The 11,086-nt window shown below is 48.3% G+C and overlaps 1 protein-coding gene across 5 annotated transcripts in view; it reads right to left on the bottom strand.

Moving 5' to 3' along the window:
- LOC121861205 overlaps positions 1-11,086 on the bottom strand; it is an 84,779-nt gene that overhangs the window by 36,678 nt on the left and 37,015 nt on the right. The window contains exon 1 of one of the 5 annotated variants that reach the window (XM_042358827.1): positions 298-486. The exons of the other annotated variants lie outside the window; for them this stretch is intronic. The gene's annotated coding sequence lies outside the window, so the exon portion shown is untranslated. Of the gene's footprint in view, positions 1-297; positions 487-11,086 lie in introns of those variants that run through there. 5 annotated transcript variants of the gene reach the window in all.

Genomic DNA, 11,086 nt, shown 5'->3' with positions numbered 1-11,086 from the left:
TCAGCTGGTGTAAGTGAAGGTCTTAAACCACTCACGTCAGCTGATCAATGTAAACAGCACCGTATACAGCTGACGAATATAGAGGATCACCTGAAGATTACACACCCCAGCTTACTTCAACTTAATATTTGACACCCCAGCTTATTTCACCTGACGATTACACCCAGCTTATTTCACCTTTAGATTAGGTACCACAGCTTATTTCACCTGAAGATTAACTAACCCAACTCCCTGCAGGTGAAATAAGCTGTTCTATCTTCAGGTGAATTATAAAAAAAACCCCACGTTATCACTTACCGAAAAACTGAAATCTATCGTAAAAATTGTCCTCCCTCGTTTACAGTTACATAAACGTCTCTTTAAATAACTGTGAATTATCAACAAAACACTAATTATCAAACTCACTCGGCCATTAACTGAATAAATATTAAATCAAATGGCAGAAGGAATGAGGAACCAACACCCGTACTTCACACCACCACTGTCCAACACAGACTGGGATAAGAGTGAGACAGGAGAGGGGATGTATAGCTCAGACGCGCCACTACTCTGTGATACTCCTTGGTGAGGGATAACACCTAGTTGGCACCTTGGACGCCAGGGGAGTCTGACCGTAATACAACAACAATCCTCCCCACCTCTCCTCTTCCTCCAACTCTTCCTCCTCTTCCTCCTTCTCCTCCTCTTCCTCTTCCCTTCCTTCCTACTACTCTCACAACCTCCCCTCCTCCTTCTTTAACCACCCTCCTCTTCCTCCTCCCCTCCTCCTCTTCCTCTTCCACCTCTCCTCCTTCTCAAACACCCCCTCCTCCTCTTCCTCTTCCTCTCCCCTCCTCCTCCTCCTCCTCCTCCTCCTCCCTCCCTCCTCCCTCCCTCTTCCTCTTCCTCCTCCCTCCTCCTCCTCCACTTTCACCTCTCCTCCCTCCTTCTCCCTCTTCCACCTCTCTCCTCCTCTTCCTCCTCTTCCTCCTCCTCTTCCCTCTTCCTCCTCCCCTCCTCCTCCTCCCCTCTTCCCACCTCTCCTCCTCTTCCTCTTCCCCTCTCCTCCTTCTCAACTTCCCCCCTCCTCCTCCTCCTCTTCCACCTCTCCTCCTTCCCAACCCCCCTCCTCCTCTTCTCTTCCTTCTCCCCTCCTCCCTCTTCCTCCTCCTCCTCCTCCTCTTCCTCTTCCACCTCTCCTCCTTCTCAAACCCCTCCTCCTCTTCCTCTTCCACCCTCCTCCTTCTCAAACACCCCCTCCTCCTCTTCCTCTTCCTCTCCTTCTCCTCCTCTTCCTCTTCCTCCTCTCCTCCTCCTCCAAACCTCCTCCTCTTCCTCCCCTCCTCCTAATTTATTCATGACGTGGAGTAATGCTGGGATTTAAATATGAAAGAAAGAAAAATTCCAGTACGTGAGGAGGAGGAAGGAAGAGGAAAGAAGGAAAAGGAAGGAAGAGGAAGAAGAATGAGGAAGAGAGGAAAGAAAAGATGAAAACTAAGGATGGGGAAGAGGAGGAAGAGAGAAGGAAGAAGAGAATGAAGAGGAGAAAGAAAGGAGTGGGAGGAAGAGGAGGAAGAAAGAGGAAGGAAGAAGAGGAATGAAGAAAAAATAGATAGGAAGGAGGAAAGAAAGAAGAAGAGGAAATAAGAGGAGGAAAAGTAAATGGGAGGAAAGGAAAGAAGAGGAGAAGGAAGAAGAGGAAGAGGGAGGAAAAGTAAGGATGGGAGGAAGAGGAGGAAAGATGAAGAGGGGAAAAGGAAAAGGAAAAAGAAAAGAAGGAAGAGAAAGGAGGAAAGTATTAGGACAGTTTTGGCGCTACTGTTATGAATCTACAATACTTTCTGATTGGCTGCTTGAAATATATAATACCTTCTGATTGGCTGCTTGGATCATATAATAAGCTCTGATTGGCTGACACTAAAACTCAGAATACTTCATTTTTTGGGGGAGAGGAATGAAATATGTCCTGTAAGTGTGTGTGTGTGTGTGTGTGTGTGTGTGTGTGTGTGTGTGTGTGTGTGTGTGTGTGTGTGTGTGTGTGTGTGTGTGTGTGTGTGTGTGTGTGTGTGTGTGTGGATAATTAGTCATTAATATGCAAATAAGATAGAACAGGTGCGTGAGTGAGGAACAGACTGACAGAAAAGACAGAGAGAGAGAGAGAGAGAGAGAGTATAAACACAAACACACACACACACACACACACACACACACACACACACACATTGGTATTCAGAAACACAATTGTACAGAAATAACTCACTTGAGGGTGTTGTGGCAGACAATGCTTACTGTCCTGATGGCATTGAAGGCACTGCTTGGGTAGTGTGCCCTGTTAATGTGTAGGTGAGGGGTGACGGGAAGGAGGGAAGGGGGTGAAGGAGGGTAGAGGAGGGAGGGGTGTGAGAAGGATGGAGGGAGAGGTGGATGAGGCGTAGGAAGGAAGGACTGAAGGATTAAGGAGATAGGAAAGAGAGAGGCGGAGGAGGTAAGTGTAGGTTCTGTGCAGTACTGGTAAAGAGGTAGATGTTTGGGGTGGTCAAGGGTAAGGAGGTGCGTAAATATATGTTTGGGGGAGGGGGGAGAAAGGGGGTCATTCGAGGCAAGGGCTATGGGGAGGGGTGGGGAGGGTGGAAGGGGAGGGGGAGAGGTGGAGCTGGAGGGTGACAAGGTCGTCCTCGGATTAAGTCATTGTTTGCTTGTTTCTTCGGCTTCACTTACTCTGCTTCGGTACAGGATTACAAGGGGGTTCGAGACGGCTTCAAGGACAGTTTCGGAATGGTTCGGTTGTGTCTCGAGATGGTTCAGATGAGAGAAGAGATTGGTTGCTAAGAGGATTCGGAAAAGTTCAAATAGCAGTTCGAATCAGTTTACATGAAGGTTCGGAACAAGAGCTCAGATGGTTCGGAACAAGAGCTCAGATGGTTCGGAACAAGAGCTCAGATGGTTCAGAACAAGAGCTCAGATGGTTCAGACCAAGAGCTCAGATGGTTCAAATGAGAGTTCTGGATAGTTCTGTGAGGGATAGGGGGGGGAGGGACAGAGGGGCAAAAGGAGAGAAGGAAAGGGGAGATAGGCGAAGGGAGGAAGGGAGAGAGGCAGGTAACACAGGAGGAAACACGAACAGGAGCTATGGAGAAGAATGGATGAGGGTGGGGAGGAAAAAGGAAAAAATAGATGAAGCAAGGAAGGAAGAGAGAGAGACAGAGAGAGACAGAGAGAGAGAGGTCAGCTGGTTTCGTCACCATCTCCTTGGGTACGTTGAGTCGACGCTATGGTCCGTTCGTCCACCCTCCCTCTCCCACCTTCCCCCTCCCTCCCTCTCTCCCCCTCTCCCACCTTCTCCCTTCCCCTCTCCTCCCCCTCCCCACCTTCCCTCCTCCCTCCCTCTCCCCTTGGTACACCTTTTACTTAGCTAGAGCAGCACCCCACACGCATGACGCCCTGTCCTCTCCCCGCTTGTTGCTTCCTCTTTCCTCTGTTTCGTCCTCTCCTCCTCCTCCTCCTCCTCCTCCTCCTCTCTCCTAAGCAAGCACACAACTCCCCTCCTTTTACCTCACCTAGTTCTCTCAGCATCTCAATTTTGTTTTCTTTCTTCCTTCTATGTCTTTCCTCCTCCATCCTCCCATCCTTCTTCTTCTTCTTCTTCTTCTTCTTCTTCTTCTGCTCTACCTGGCTCCTTCTCCTCCTCCCCTTCTGCCTTCTTCTCCTCTCCTCCTCCTCTTTCTTTCCTTCCTTTTCTCATCTCCCCTCATTCTCCTTTCTCTTCTTAACCTCTCTCCTTCACCATCTCCTCCTGTTCTCTCCTTCTTCTTCTCCTCCTCCTCCTTAGCACACAGACCCTCTCAGAGTTACAAGGGGCAAAGCTACAATCACGCGCTTGCACCATCCGTTAATCATTGGTTTGTCGTCTTCTCTTCTCCTCACTCTTCTATCTCTCTTTCTCCTCCCCTCTTCCTCTCCTCATCCTTACCTCTCTCCTTCCCCCCTCCTCTCCTCTGACCACAGGCACCTCCAACACATTCACGTCCCTTTGTTAGATAGATAGACAGACAGACAGACAGACAGACAGATAGATAGACAGATAGATAGATAGATAGATAGATAGATAGATAGATAGATAGATAGATAGATGGATAGATAGATAGATAGATAGATAGATAGAGAGAGTGAGGGAATAAACTCACAAGACTTTTTTCCCTCGAGAGAAAGAAAAAGAAAATAATGAAGGGAGGAAATTAATTCTTCCTCTCCTCTACCTCCTTTTCTTCTTCCCCTTTTTCTCTAGCTCCTCTTCTTCCTCCTCCTCTTCTATACCTCCTCTTCTTCTATACCTCCTCTTCTTCTTCTATACCTCCTCTTCCTCTTTTATCTCCTCTTCTTTTTCTATACCTCCTCTTCCTCTTCTATACCTCCTCTTCCTCTTCTATACCTCCTCTTCTTCTCTTCCCTTTCCGCTTAATCCTCATCTTTCTATCCACTTGCCGCTTCTCCTCCATGATTATCTCCTTCCCTCTCCCCTCTTTCGTATTTTCCTTCTCCCTTCTCTCATTTCTCTTCCTCTCCTTCTCTCTCCTCTCATTTCCCTTCCTCTCCTTCTCCCTTCTCTCATTTCTCTTCCTCTCCTCTCTCACCTCCATATCATTTCCTTCCTCTCCTTCTCCCTTCTCTCATTTCCTCTTCTCCTTCTCCCTTCTCTCATTTCTCTTCCTCTCCTTCTCTCTCCTCTCATTTCCCTTCCTCTCCTTCTCCCTTCTCTCATTTCTCTTCCTCTCCTCTCTCACCTCCATATCCTCTTAGTAATTTACTTTATTTATTTGATTCACTGATTCATTGTCTGCCTGGTTTACTGTCTCGCTGACTCACTGTTTCATTGATTCGCTGCCACGTTGACTCACTGTTCCATTGATTCACTGCCTCGCTGACTCACTGTTCCATTGATTCACTGCCTCACTGACTCACTGTTCCATTGATTCACTGCCTCACTGACTCACTGTTTCATTAATTCACTGCCTCACTGACTCACTGTTTCATTGATTCACTACCTCACTGACTCACTGTTTCATTGATTCACTGTTTCACTAAACATGGCAGTGACTTAATGATATTGGCACTACCCCATGGTCGAGGGAGGAGGGGCGGGGGAGGGAGGGGATGGAGGAGTCAGAAGTATCGTGCCAATCTGACCGGTGATCAACAACACTCAGACACACACACACACACACACCCCCGCACACACAAAGTTGGCACTGTCGTCTGGTATGGCTCTCGGTATATGACAGTGCCAACTCCTGCCTGGCACTAAGGTCGCGTCTCCCGGCCATACCTCATATAAACTTAGTCCTTGAGGTATTTGGCACATTGAACATTATGGTGTTTATTTTTTCCACCAAAGGGACTAACTGTACAGGTGTGTTCTGAAGAGATTAAGTAAACGTATTTCATAATTAAACTGATTCTATCCTGAGAACAGCATCTATCTGCCTATCTATCTATCTATAAATCAACACAACCACATATCTATCGATCTATCTATCTATGGACAGGTTGTAGATCCCACTAAGCTCCTCGGCGTCACCAAAGACAACGAACTAAATTGGAAACCACACGTCAGTGGAGCTGTCAAATCCTCCAGTTTCCGTCTCCACCTCCTGCGCCGACTCAAGTCCCTCGGAGTTCCTGCACCCGAGCTCCTCAGTGTTTACTCAACATTCATACTTCCCAAGCTCACCTATGCCTCCCCCACCTGGTCTTCCTCCCTAAATGCCACACAACGTAAACACCTAGAAAAAGTGCAAAAGAGGGCATGCAAGATTATTCTCTCCCCTTCCTACTCCACATATCAAAAAGCGCTCAACACACTGGCCCTCTCGGCTCTCACTGACCATCACCACGACCTCATCTGCAAATTTGGTGAGAAGCTTCTGCACCATCCTCCACACCGGCTCCTACTATCACCCGAGATCCCTCGTCCGATAATATAATTGCTGTTCGACACCACAACCGCATTCAGCCCATACGAGCACGACCTGATCGCTATAAGAACAGCCCAGTCCCAACCATTGTAAAAATTATCAATAACTTGTAATAAACCAGTGTATTCACTCCCAGTCAATACTACTTTTTGCACTGTCACTATGTTGAAATGCCCTGTAGTTTGAGCTTCTCTCCACCTAGTTATTATATATCATATTTGTATCACTTATGTTACTTGTATATTATTTGTAAATCAAGAGGCCCATTCCCCAATTATGTAATTGTATATTTTCAGCCTTCCGGCTCCCATGCTCTTTCAATAAACCGTTAATAATATTATTACACACACACACACACTACTGCTACTACTACTTTGCTGTCACTCGGAATCGAGAATGACGATCATTCAGCTTTGATACAATGATATGAGTTATTAGTGGATGTCACCAAGGTTGGTGAGCTTTGAGGTGACTAAAGAGACCGATACGGGACCCGCAGGGTCGTCCACAATCGTTGCACATGTGAAGGACTGCATCTACTGCGGGAGGGGCGGTGGCAGCGTGTTTCCGGCGTTGGCGCTTGTCTGCCTCGGTTTTGCAGTTGGGCTAACTCGAAAGTATTGACTCCTTCCCGTGTGGTGCTCCTCCAAGCGTTACAGTGTAGAGTAATCGTCTCCTAGGTGAGGGGGTCGATTTGGCACTTTTCAGGTTTGTCTTAAGACTATCTTTATACCTTTTCAATTATCCGCCGGCGTTACGTTTACTATTCGTTAGATGACTGTAAAGAAGCTGCTTTGGTAGTCTACTGTCGTCCATGCGGGTAACATGGCCCGTCCAGCATAGCTGTTCATGGATAATGGTAGCCTCGATGCTGCCACAGTTGGTGTCACCTAGAATACTGGCATTTGTTCTCTTGTCTTCCCAGCAAACTCGGAGGATGGAACATAGACTACGTTGGTGAAAGTTTTAAAGTGTCTTGAGGTGTTTCCTGTATGTGACCCATGTTTCACTGCCATATAGCAGGGTGGGGAGGACCACTGCTGGACATACATGCAGCTTTGTAGATAATTTCAGCTCCCTACAGCTGAAGACACGGTTTCGGAGTCCGTCAAAGGCTTGAGATGCTTATCTGATCCGGTGGTGAATCTCTTCATCGATGTCTGCTGTGGTGGACAGGTGGGAGCCGAGATACCGATAGTGGGTAACATTAGAGAGGTAGTACCGTTAAGCTGGATGGATGGTGGAGGTGTGTCTGAACCTGGGGCAGGCTGAAAGAGAATCTGAGTCTTACGTATATTCACCTCAAGGCCGAAGTGCGCATACGCATCTGCGTTGGTGTTTAGGATCTCCTGTAGGTCATTTTCAGTATGAGCAACAAGGGTGAGGTCGTCTGCATACTGAAGTTCAGCAATGGAAGCCGCCGACATCTTTGTTCTTGCCTGGAGTCGTTTTATGTTGAAAAGATCCCCCTTCACCCGGTACTCGATGTTCACCCCGCTGGCTAAATTGGCACTGGCACGAGTAAGGAAGGCAGCCAAAAATATGTAAAAGAGAGTTGGTGCCAATACGCACTCTTGTTTAACCCCCGTTTGAATGGGGAAGAAATCAGACTGGGTGCCGTTGTGCGGGACACTGCCGGTCATGCCATCGTGGAGTTGCCTCACAATGGCGATGAATTTTGGTGGGCAGCCAAAACGGCTGAGGGTCCACCAGAGGGCTTCCCTGTTGACCGGGTCGAAGGCCTTGGTTAGGTCGATGAAAGCCATGTACAGATCACGACACTATTCTCTGCACTTTTCCTGTATCTGGCGGGCAGCAAAGATCATGTCAGTGGTGCCACGTGATGGTCTAAAACCACATTGAGATTCTGGGAGGAAGTTTTCCGCCTCAGGAAGGAGTCTGTTTAGGAGGACCCGGGCGATAATCTTGCCAGCTACGGAGAGCAGCGCGATCTCATGGTAGTTGCCACAGTCTGACCGGTCTCCCTTGTTCTTTGAGAACTTGGAGGATTTCCTTCTTTTCCCAAAATTCTCCAGGAGAGAGTGAATATGGCTGGTAAGCAGAGGTCCTCCTGCTTTATACACCTCGGCTGGGATTCCATCAGGCCCTGAGGCTTTGTTATTTTTCATCTGTTTGATGGCAATAACTACCTCATCCAGGGATGGAAGATAGCTGAGGTGGGTCAGCTCTGGATACTGAGGGACCTCCTGGGTAGTCAGTACATCTACATCGGTGTTTCGGTTAAGCAGTGAATGGCAGTGCTCTTTCCAGCGCTGAAGGAGGCCTTCTTCGTCTTTAATTATGAAGTTACGATCAGATGAACGGAGGGGCGCTGTGCCATGATTCGGTGGCCCATAAAATGTTTTAATGGAATTGAAAAATTCGCTCATTTTGTGCATGTTTCTGTGTTTCACATGCTTTATTTTTAAGCCAGTCGTTCTGTAGAATGCAAAATTCCCGCTGGGCTGCCACTTTCTTCTTGCGGTAGGTATCAGTTTTCGTCTGAGACTGAGGGTTGTTCTGCCAGTCAGTAAAAGCAGCACGTTTATCATCGACGAGAACTTTGATTGCCGGGTCATTTTCATCAAACCAGTCCTGGTGTATTCTTTTGATCTGGCCGAGGGTCTCTCTGCAGGTTTTTGTTTTAACAGTGTTGAGAGTATCCCATTCGGCACTGGGATTCGCGTTGTTTGCTGTTGGGTTCTTTATAAGCCCATGTTAGAGCTGCTCTCTGAAAGCATGTGCTACTGCTGGGTCCTCCAGACGCTGAGTGTTAAAACCTCTTCTGGAGGCTTGCTGCCTTCGCCGTTTTGGCTGACAAGTCGATGATCAGTGTCACAGTGGTCTGAGCCACGCATGGAACGGGTGATGAGGACATCTCGGCGATCTCTTTTTCTGACAATGATATAGTCAATGAGATGCCAGTGTTTGTATCGTGGGTGATGCCACGAACCCTTGAACTTGTCACCTTGCCGAAACACGGTATTGGTGATAGTGAGGCTGTGCGCAGCACACTTACTGAGGAGGAGTAGGCCGTTGGCATTACACTTGCCTCGTCCATTTCTCCCTATGGTTCCCTGCCAAATGTCAGCATCTCTGCCAACTCTGGCACTGAAGTCGCCAAGGAGCACAACCTTGTCTTCTCTGGGGTTAGAGGTTAGCACTCTGTCAAGGTCGGCATAAAAGGCCTCCTTGATGTCATCCTTTGCATCCAGTGTTGGGGCGTATGCACTGTTGAAGAAGGCATGACGTGAGTGATTCAGTGGTACTCGAAGCGTCATGAGGCACTCGTTGATCCCAATAGGCATCTCAGTTAGCCTGTGTAGGATGCGTTGGCAGATTCCACAGCCAACTCCATAAATGCGGTTTCTCTCTGTAGCAGGCTTACCCTTCCAGAAGAAGGTGTAGCCAGACCCATGTTCTGGAGTTGGCCCTCATCTGGGAGCCAGGACACATTGATGGCTGCTATGTCGATGTTATACCTAGCTAACTCTTTTGTCACAAGGACAGTTCTTCTTTCAGGACACTCATTTGTTCCGGTATCCAGAAGGGTCCTGAAGTTCCATGCAGCGACCGTAGGAGGTTGTATGGTTTGTTTTTGTTTGGATCTGTGATTTTGGTTGTGTTTGCAACAGCATAAGGATGACCTTACTGGGTGCGGTTGCCCAGTCAGGTTGGGTTTATAGGCAGGCTATGTTTAGGGCACCTTTTCTAGCCCCCTTCCCGTGTGGGGTGAGCAGAGTGGGTCCTCGAAAGGGCTGTTCAGTTGCACAGACAGGATCGGATTGCACTGCTGCCTAGATCCCAGTGCATAAACGACCATCTAATCTTTGCCGCCCATGTGCAGAATTGTGACTAGAGACTCCCGGCAGTCATCTCTGCCTGTCCCCGTCGATCGCCACAGGACTTTTGGGGGTATAGGGGTTTTGATGATGATGAGAGCTATGATGAACTGGATGATGGCTGCGAGTGAGTTGATTTATGTGGTGAGGCAGAAGCGCAGGCTGCAACCACACATCTTGGCTCTCCCTTTTCCTGATCCAGTGGTGCAAGTGTTGCAACGACTAGGGAGAAGGAGCGTTGTAATGGACTGCCGATAGCCCAGTTTGTTGGGTTTCGCCTTAGTAGCCTGTCCATCTTGCTTTGCCTTCGTCCGCCGGTGTAGTCGTTGGGTTTCCATGGTGGTCACCTCTTCCGCCTATACCACCGTTGGGGTCTTGTTGGAGCTCTGTAAGCATGTCTGCCTGATGCGGGGCGCCACCGCAGATTTTTCGTTTGGGGTTTACTCCCGTAGCCTTATACCTGCCAAGGTTAATACGGAAGGCAGCGAGGCAATGGCTGGTAGGCGCCAGGGCGTGTCCACATGCCAGTGGGCCTTTGCACCGTTCCTCTGGGGCCCACTGCTACTCCGAGATCCCCTGCTGGTCTAACCTGGGCCCACGAGGCACCCAGTTACCGTGTGTTGCCACGAGGAGTTACAGCAGGAGTGTTGATGGTGAGGAGGCTGTGTACTGGCAGGGGAAGACTTATGCAAGTTACTTCCCTGCACACACACACACACACACACACACACACACACACCAACATATAGACACCTACATACACACACCAACATACAAACAAGCATATAAACAAATATAAACGCACAGCAACACATACACAAACATACACACAGGTACACAAACACACACATACAGATACACGAACATACACACACGTACTAGTACACAAACAAACACACACACATACAGGTACACAAACAAACACACACAAGTACACAAACAAACAAACACACACACATCCAGGTACACAAACAAACACACACAGGTACATAAACAAACACACACATACGGGTACACGAACAAACACACACAGGTACACAAACACAAACACACGTACACAAACAAACACACACACACACACAGATACACAAACAAACAAACACACAGTACATATTTGGCCCATCTTGGCTACACTTGGCTTATCACGTCGCCCCTGGTCACCCCCCCCTCCTACTACTACCTCCCCCCCACCAGGTACTTACCCCCTCACTCCCTCCCCTCCCTAACCCCCCCTTCCCCTCAGAGACACGTGCTAACAACATCCACACACACACAAACCAGTACCACCACAAC

This window comes from Homarus americanus, unplaced genomic scaffold (genome assembly GCF_018991925.1).
Source record: "Homarus americanus isolate GMGI-L3 unplaced genomic scaffold, GMGI_Hamer_2.0 scaffold21314, whole genome shotgun sequence".
In the NCBI taxonomy this organism is placed as follows: domain Eukaryota; kingdom Metazoa; phylum Arthropoda; class Malacostraca; order Decapoda; family Nephropidae; genus Homarus; species Homarus americanus.
Note: the sequence above shows the minus strand (reverse complement) of the source record. Positions and strands in the feature narration are given on the sequence as shown.